The sequence below is a fragment of the Mobula birostris genome, chromosome 13 (assembly GCF_030028105.1).
Source record: "Mobula birostris isolate sMobBir1 chromosome 13, sMobBir1.hap1, whole genome shotgun sequence".
NCBI lineage: Eukaryota > Metazoa > Chordata > Chondrichthyes > Myliobatiformes > Myliobatidae > Mobula > Mobula birostris.
Genome location: NC_092382.1, coordinates 9,912,040 through 9,921,728, shown reverse-complemented (window position 1 = coordinate 9,921,728; position 9,689 = coordinate 9,912,040). Strand labels below are relative to the sequence as shown.

The 9,689-nt window shown below is 46.7% G+C and overlaps 1 non-coding gene across 1 annotated transcript; it reads left to right on the top strand.

Moving 5' to 3' along the window:
- Positions 1-1,111: 1,111 nt before the first annotated feature.
- On the top strand, positions 1,112-1,183 carry trnae-cuc (transfer RNA glutamic acid (anticodon CUC)). The gene has a single exon. It is a non-coding gene; the product is annotated as a tRNA-Glu (tRNA).
- Positions 1,184-9,689: the final 8,506 nt, after the last annotated feature.

Sequence of the window (9,689 nt, the reverse complement as noted above, 5' to 3'; positions counted from 1 at the left end):
AGCATCACCTCTGCCTCCCCAGATCACCCGCGAAGCAATACACAAGCGAAGAAGAACAGGCTCTGGATCGGCATGTCCTCGGATGCGTCGAACTGCCAAGAGAGAGCGTCGGCCTTGGTATTATTGTTTCCGGGACAATAGGTGAGGATGAAATTGAACCGTGAGAAGAAGAGAGCATACAAGGCTCGGCGAGAGTTGAGTCTCTTTGTATCCTGAACTTAGGAGTGGTTCTTGCGATCTGTTCAGACAAAAAAAGGATGGTCTGCCCCCTCCAGCCAGTCTTGTCATTCCGTCAGGGCCTCCCTGACAGCCAGAAGTTCCCAGTAGCCAACATCGTAATTCCTCTCGGCCGGAGTCATGAAACGGAAAAGAAAAACACCAGCGTGCACCCGGCTATCCGCAGACTAGGGCTGAGAGAGGACTCGACTCGACTATGAATCGTTGTGATGTGTGGCTAAACTTGGGATCAGGGGGTATGGAGAGAAGGCAGGTACAGGGTTCTGAGTTGGATGATCAGCCATGATCATACCGAATGGCGGTGCAGGCTCGAAGGGCCGAAGGGCCTACTCCTGCACCTATTTTCTATGTTTCAATGTTTGGTTGTTTCAGCACCGCCAAAGTAGTGAAACTACGCTTTAGCTCCGAAAATACTTGGTCGGCACCGTGTGTCCAATGCAATCCTGCCGATGTCTTCCCGGTGATGCATTTGTACGAACCGCGTTAGAGCCGGAATTCTGTATGAAGCGGCGATAAAAGTTTGCAGACCCAATGAAGCGCCGTACCTGTTTGACTGTAGATATTTTGGGCCACTGTTTAACTGCCTGAACTTTACTGAGGTCCATTTCAACACTGGCCAGGGTAACTTTATTGCCCAAATAGGACACTTGATTGAGAGCACGAACACTGATTCCTTCTCACCCATCACTGAAAATAAACCCGAGTGGATAACCTCGCTTACTCCATCACTGAATTGATTCCACAACCCACTGACAACCTTCAATGACGGTACAGCTCACTCATTTATTTATTTTAATTATCTATATTCTAAAATTTAATTTGCATTTTCCTTATTGGATAGTTGTCTATCGTTGAGCGTGGTACTTTGGCAGTTTCCCTGGTGGTCTAGTGGTTAGGATTCGGCGTTCTCACCGCCGCGGCCCGGGTTCGATTCCCGGTCAGGGAATTAGAATATTTCTTACTGTAATTTATTGCGTTTATTGTAACTTATCGTGTTTATTAACTTACTATCACAACAGCAGCATTTTTGTCTATGTTTCGCCTACATCCACCTAATTCAGGACCATAATACCATATGATACAGTAGAATTAGGCCGATTCGCCATTTCATGATGGATGATCCATTTTTTTTACTCAGCCCCATTCTCCCTGTATCCTTTTATGTGAAGCCAAGTCAAATCAATTCGCTTCTGTTGTCATTTCGACAATAAACCTCTGGTACAGTACACAGTAAAAACGGGACCATGATGCTACGTAAAACAACACAAGACTACACTAGACTATGTGAGACAGCACAAGGCTACACTAGACTACGTAAAAACAACATAAAATCTGCACTAGAATAGAGAACTGCACAGGACTACATAAAGTGCACAAAACAGCGCAGGGCAGTACAATAAATAATAAACACACAATAGGCACAGTAGAGGACAAATTACAATATAATAATAAATGATGTAGATATCAGTCTAGTCTCTGAGTTTTGAGGAGTCTGATGGCTTGGGGGAAGAAACTATTGCACAGTCTGGTCGTGAGAGCCCGAATGCTTTGGTACATTTTGCCAGGTGGCAGGAGGGAGAAGAGTTTGTGTGAGGGGTGCGTGGGGTCCTTCGTAATGCTGTTAGCTTTGCGGATGCAGCGTGTGGTGTAAATGTCTGTCATGGAGGGAAGAGAGACCCCTATGAACTTCTCAGCTGACCTCACTGACCGCTACAGGGTCTTGCAATCCGAAACGGTGCAATTCCCCGAACCAGGCAGTGATGCAGCTGCACAGGATGCTCTCGATACATCTTCTGAAGAATGCGGTGAGAATGGGGGGTGGGAGATGGACTTTTCTCAGCATTCGCAGAAAGTAAGGACACTGCTGGGCTTTCTTGGCTATGGAGCTGGTGTTGAGGGACCAGGTGAGATTCTCCGCCAGGTGAACACCAAGAAATTTGGTGCTGTTAACGATCTCAACGGAGGAGCCTCCAATGCTCAGCAGAGTGTGGTCGCTCCGTGTCCTCCTGAAGTCAACAACCATCTCTTTTGTTTTGCTCACATTCAGAGACAGGTTGTTGGCTCTGCACCAGTCTGTCAGCTGCTGCACCTCCTCTGTGTGTGCTGACTCGTCGTTCTTGCTGATGAGACCCACCACGGTCGTGTCATCGGTGAACTTGACAATGTGGTTCGAGCTGTGTGTTGCAGCACAGTCGTGGGTCAGCAGAGTGAACAGCAGTGGACTGAGCACACAGCCCTGGGGGGCCCCCGTGCTCAGTGTGAAGGTGTTGGAGATGCTGCTTCCAATCCGGACTGACTGAGGTCTCCCAGTCAGGAAGTCTGGGATCCAGTTGCGGAGGGAGGTGTTCAGGCCCAGCAGCTTCAGCTTTCCAGTCAGGTGCTGAGGAATGATTGTGTTGAACTGAACTGAAGTCTATGAACAACATTCGAACATATGTGTCTTTTTTGTCCAGGTGGTGGTGGAGATGGCGTTGTCTGTTGAACGGTTTTCCTGATCAATGATGAATCGTTCAACCTCTGCCTTAAATAAGCATACAGACTTGGCCAGACTTTGTCTGTGGTAATGAATTCCACAGATTCACCATTTTGGCTAAAGAACTTACTCCTCATCTCTGTTCTCAGAGGATGTCCTCTATTCTGAGGCTGCGTCCTCTGGTCTTAGCCTCTCGCGCCATAGGAAACGTCCTCTCCACATCCACTCTATCAGGGCCTCTCACCATTCCATAGGTTTCAATGAGGTCGCTCCTCATTCTCCTGAATTCCAATGACCACAGGCCGGAGCCAGCAAACGCTCTTCATATGAGAAGACATTCAATCCTCGAATCATTTTCATGACCCTCCTTTGAACCCTCTCCAGCTGCAACACGTACTTTCTAAGATAAGGGACGCAAATCTGCTCACGATGCTCCGTGAGGCCTCATCAGTGCTTCGTAAGGACTCTAAATCACATCCTTGCTTTTATATTGTATTGTGTTTGGAATGAAGACTGACATCGCATTTGCCTTCCTCACCACAGACTCAACCTGCAGAATAACCTTTAGGGAATCCTGCACAAAGACTCTCAATTCCCTTAGCCCCTCTGTTTTGTTTTGCATTTTCTCCCCATTAAAAAAAAATGTCTACTCTATCACTTCATCTACCAAGGTGCATGTCCATATATTTCCCTGCACTGCATTTCATCTGCCATGTGTTTGACTGTTCTTCCACGGCCCTTCAGAGGATCCCATTTTGCTTTCGCTCTGAAGAACCTGTGTTTGCTGAGTGGAGTGATTCGACCATTCCTGGTGCCTGACCTGGAACTGTTGGAATGTTTCATTAATCAAGTTGTTTTAACGGGATCAAAGACTGTTTAATGACAATATTCTGTACCCATTTAGCGCTCGAGTAAGCCTCTTCATCTGATCTATTTGCCATCCATCTACATGTGCACCAGCCGGACAGGTTAATTAGAAAGACGGCAGTCAACATGCCTGTGTCCATTCTGATTCTGACTACTGGTGATTGATCAAAGTCTTCTTGTTTACACGTTCGTCCCAGTGATGAAAGCACCACGTGATTCCACTGCTCTGCATGGCTCAGAAGAAGCGGAAAGTGAGTCAGAGACAATATCATTGCTCAGCAATATGGCAGTATCTCCATCGCCTGATCAGAGCGGTACTTGGCTTCGTAACCAAGCATTCTCATTTACCATTGACTTCCATGTCATGTCTGTCCAATGATAACTGTCGCATCCCACTGGTAAGAGTCGTGAGGAAATTATAACCATCATGACCACCAGCGAGTCTCAGTTTCCTGCGGGAGGCCCATATTCATCCAACCCCCGGCCTTCGTGAAAGTGTTATACCTGCCTAATCTACTTCTTCTGGCAGCTCATTCCACACATCCACAAAACTCTGTTAAAATGTTGCTGCACAAGTTCCTTTCAAATCTTCCCTTCTCACTCTAAATCCATCTCCCGAGTTTTAGTCTCCCCTGCACAGGGAAGACTTTTATTGGCCTTATCGCTGCCTTTCATCATTTAAATCGCATTCTCCTCATATTGTAATGAGCAAATGCCAAGCTTGAACAAACCTTTAATATAACCTGGTTCTTCCTGCCCGGACAACGTCATTGTATAACTTACTTCCACTCGTTCCAATTTGACGGGATATTTTCTCTAATACAGCGTCCGAAACTGTACATAGCACTCTATCCACAACCTCAACAACGAGCTATACAGCTGCATTGTAATGTCCCAACTTATGTTCCTTCCTGCTGCCCTGGACCAGGAAGGCCGGGGTGAGACAACGGCTTTTCAATATTCTATCGACCCGTGACGCCGAAATCAGCGAACTGTGCACTTGTGCCGCTGGGTCCCTCGTGTCAATTGCACTCCCTCATGCCCTGCCATTTACAGCACAAGTGCTTTGCAAATTCGATTTCCAAACTGCACTACATTATACTTACCTGCACTGGGATCCACTTGCCACACCTCCGCTCACATCTCTATCTGATCTACATACGCCTGTAATATGCAATAATCGTCAACAGCACCGCCTAAACTTGCGTCATGCAGAAACCTCCTGATCAGGACGTGATTTCACATCAAAATTGCCGACATGAAGGACCAATAAGGAGCAACAGCGACGACTGTGGCATACATCGAGTGTCCGATATCCAGCTGACTATCACACCTCCTGGTCTGCACTCTCCAGTTCCTTCCCAACTCTTGCCCCATTCTTAGCTCCCCATACTGGTCATCTACCCTCTACGGTCAGTTCAGCGTAAGTGTGTGGATCCGAAATGGGTGCCGTCTATTTCCGTCCACAGATTCTACCTGACCTGCCGTCCACTGCACCTGGAGAGATTTGTTCTATGTGTTAGATAAGAAGAGCATGAATTTGAAAAATATCCGATGTGCAGAATCAATAAACCTCAAAATAACTGTGTGAGGTCTTGCAGACAGTAATTTTCAAGAAAACACGTTTGATCTTCTTCAGTACTCACTGCATCTCAATCCCTCGCCGATTAAACACACACAGAGATGCTGTCTCTCTGTAGAAGAGGGTGACCATACATTTCCCATATTGGACTCTAGTCCTATTCACTCAGTTTGACTGCATCACCTTGACTCATCTGGACGTGATCATCGCTGCTCAAAGCTCAGTGAGTATTGTCTGGTCCAGTCGGGTTTATTGCTGTGTGCCCAGGGACGGTGAGGTACAGGTACAATGAAAAACTTGCAACATCATTGCAGGCTCGAAGAGACACAGACATAAAGCATACATACAGACAGTCTCAATAAAGCCCGAAATAGCTGTGCGAGGTCTTACAGACAATTCCTTACAATAAATACAATGTATAATTTGATCTTCATCACTACTCACTGCACCTCAATCCCTCGCCTATTAAACACACTCAGAGATTCTGTCTCTCTGTAGGAGAGGGTGACCATACATTGCCCACATTGGACTCTAACTATAATTGCTCAGTTTGCCTACATCATCTGGACTCATCTGCTCAAATCTCAGTGAGTATTGTCAGGTGCAGCCGAGTTTATTACCGTGTGCACAGGGACCGTGAGGTACAGGTACAAGGAAACATCATTGCAGAAAGACAGTACGCAGAACATAAATTATACAATGCTGCATCATTAACAAATGATAGATATAATTGTGTACCATTTTCAGACCCGGCCATGATTCCTCGACCAGACTATTGACATAGATTGGGAACAAGTCATCTCCAAGCATCTGTCCCTATTATATCCACTGGGATAACATCCGGCCCAAGAAAGGCCTGTCTATTGCTTTTCTTTAAACACCCAGACAACAGAAAGAAGGTCAGGCCTCTCGCCCTCTTCAGCCAGCCCTGGCATTCAATAAGATCATCCTGGCCCAAACTTACCCTCAATCCTCCTCTCCATTCCACACTTTCCGGTTAAAAGTCTTCCGCTGTTCTCCACCAAGTCTTCTTCCTTCTCCGTGGGTGAAAAGAGATAAACTTCTTTCTTCCGCCTTTAATTCGATGTACTGACTACGCCCCCAACTTTGGACAGATGCATACGGATATAAATGTCAATAAAAAAAACGGGACATTGTTAAGTTTTGCTCAGGATTGACTGGACTTAAGGGAGGCAGAAGCAGTCAGGGTCTGCGGGAGAGAACAAGCCCCGGGTAAAACCATTTCCGCCATTGGTTAACACATTAGATTGACATCTGCACACACCAATTGGAGTAGGCAGGTTGCACATCATCTGAGGAGGGTTGGCTTGTGGGTTGTTGGCTGCTGACTGGCGCGTGCGCAGCCGGTGCACCGCATCAGGGACAACCTGCTCGGGTGATATTGATGGAAGATCAGCGAACCTGCCTGCGTCAGGCAATAGGCGGGGTCACTCTCTGCCCAAGGGAGCAATGGAGAGTCTGTAGAGTGAGTGAAATGAACCGTTCCTGCTTGCACCAGTCTGCGCAGTTCAGCAACAGAGTCATAATCTCACCATCCCCCTCCCCCTCCACCTCGGCTGGACAGCATTTCTTATTAAAATATGTGAATAGTTTATTGGTTCAAAATCCAAGCCTTTTCAGCTAATCGAATTTCACACGGTGGTCGTCTACTAACGGAGCACTGAACCAAAGTTCCGGGAACAGGTTTGTTGGGAAAACGCGAGTCCTTCATGCCCTTTCTCCTGTTCTCCCCGATATTTCATCAGCAGTTCACACCCCCTCCCCTACACTCTACCCCCGCTGTCTTGTAGAAGAATACCCATAAATTCCCACTCCAATCACGCAGCACTTTCACCGAACACCGACATTGCTCGCTAAACTTTTGCCTCAGCTTGTGAGGAAACTATGGGTGTCAGAAGGAAATGAGCGAGAGAACGAGAGAGAGAGAGAGAGAGAGGGAGAGAGATGTGCGTACCCGTGTGTGTGTGTGTGTGTGTGTGTGTGTGTGTGTTAGAGAGAGAGCGAGACATGGAAGTAAGACAGGAAAGAGAGGCACATCGTAGACATGAAAAGATTGATAAATGGAGGAGTGTGAAAGGCAGTGGGTGGGAGAGGGAGAGGTACACGGCAATTTCCCAATTTCATGTTCACATTGGGCCACTGTTTTCCGCACTGCTTTCTTGACCATCAGAGAGCAATATTTCATCCCAACAACAAAAAGTAGTGCTGACGAAGGGTCTCGGCCTGAAACGTCGACTGCACCTCTTCCTAGAGATGCTGCCTGGCCTGCTGCGTTCACCAGCAACTTTGATGTGTGTTGGTTAACAAAAAGTAGTGGATCTTTATGTCCCTTTATTCAAAGTCGGAAGCTGGTGGGCTCGTAAGTATTGTCACCCTTCGGACTGAGGAGGGGAAATGGTTCATGCGTTTACACATGACCGTCCAGCAGAGGGAGCAAGAGATGGCGACACGATACAGTTACTGATACCACTTCTCCCAGTTTCTTCAATTATAAAAGAAATTAACATTAAATTGGTGTCATTAATTCTTAAAATTCGTAACTTCGTGCTGCTTTGGATGCAAGAATTCTGCTCAGTGCGGTAAATCGTCCGCAGTCTAACTGAAGGAAGTAGGTTGGTGAACGAAGTGAGGCGCTTTGTATCCATACAGCTGTAGAACCCACCGACATCAGTCGCTCTGTTTCTACTCAAAATCAATCGTTAGACACTCGGTTGCGAAACAAAAACATCGTAGCTAAATACACTGTTTTGGCATGTCCATTTGGCTCGTTTCCTCCTGTCCCCACCCATCAGCAAGTAGATGTTTCATCGCACTTGTGTGTACACTAACATAAATTCCAGTTCACTTTGAAGTAATCACCAATTACGCGTAATACACGTCCCCCTCGATTAGATCCGTCACCAGATACGGGTGAATTAAATGACTGTCATTAAATTTTCTGCAGTAGGAGCTCACCGGGTCGACCAGCCTCTGAGGGTGTGGTGTGGAGGGGTGCGTGGAGGCTGTAAGAAGTATGTAATATTTTGCGTTGTAACACTGAATCAGGACCTCGGTAATCTGGTGTTGAACTGACAGAAATATGGGATGGTTATCAACTCCACAGCTTCTCGAATCTCCCCAGCCGAGGGAACAGGATTTATTGAAGAACGTGTTACCGGCTCCAGTGTTGCGTTGGAAATCAGTACATCGACATTCTGTCGGTAATGAAACTCGGATCGGGAAAGTGCCGCGTCGGGCAGAGCTTCCACCTCACAACCTGAGACACCCAGGAAAACTAATACCTGGTGCCATCCGTGTCGACGTTGTTCTTTTGCAGTTTGGAAGAATTTTGATCGGGAAGCGTCAGGATGGTTCACTATTGTCGCTCATTAATGAGCTGTACTTACTGCTGAGCGTGTGAGGCTGATGACGTGACGTAGCCGGACAACGGGCTGCAAAGAGAATATTTAGGCTCCGATTGGTTAGTTCAGCGAGGGGCTCAAACAGTATTTATTGCAGGAATGTGTGAGGTCATGTATTTCGGTGGGGTTGATATTAAATAAGGGACGATAGGTTGCGGTGAAACTATCAGAGGAAATTGTTCACGAAACAGAGATGGCGAGCCGGTGAGTGGATCAGGTATTTTTCAAAGCAGCTGCAGATTGTAGTTTATTTGAACTAGATTGGAAATTTGAAATAGAGAAACCATTGTCATATATTTGTACGGGGTTGCTGAGGTCGGCGCTGGTGCGGTGACGATACTTTTACTTCGCTTATTTGCTGAAGGGTGCAGTCGCACTGGAGAGGCTCGGAACAATTTGACTGACCCACCTCCCGTGATGAATGCATGTGCTCTAACGAACAACTGAATTTAAAACTGTACTCTGTACAGTATAGAATTAGGGCTGAATCTAGGGTCATGGCTGAGACGTGCCGTCTAGGAAAATTAGTTCAAGTATGAGAAATTATCATTTAAAACCGAGTTAAACCGGAATAACCGCGCGTACCTTACTGATACCATAAAATACTCCACGAGATATGGTTGCGGATATTATAACACAGGATGCCACTTTACATAGGACATGAGTGCATTTCTGAAATATTAAGGACATCTTGGATTGTGAAAAAGGTAAAGACGACAGTTTGAAACGTGGGGAACTGCAGCCATGATCATACGGGATAACTGGACGGAAGCCATCTGTAACTGGCGTGGTCCCCCAGACTGGAAGGAACGTTTCAGAATTTTCTATTCAGCAGCTAATTAAACTCAAGGGACTGACCTCCCCGGTTGACGTTCGTGCAGAACGGCGATTAAAATGCCAGGACCCTATTATCAATTAAATGCCGTCAGGCTGACGAATAGTATCTCTGTCAGGAACTGTACTGCATGAAACCTCAGGGTTTGGGGCATCTGTAGTCAATGACACTGTTTGTCACTCGCCACACATTGCCCGCTTCTACCGCTTGCTGCCCGTGATCGGCAATATTTCCGGGTGCAGAGACGTACCGGAGATTTAATCAGGGGGATGC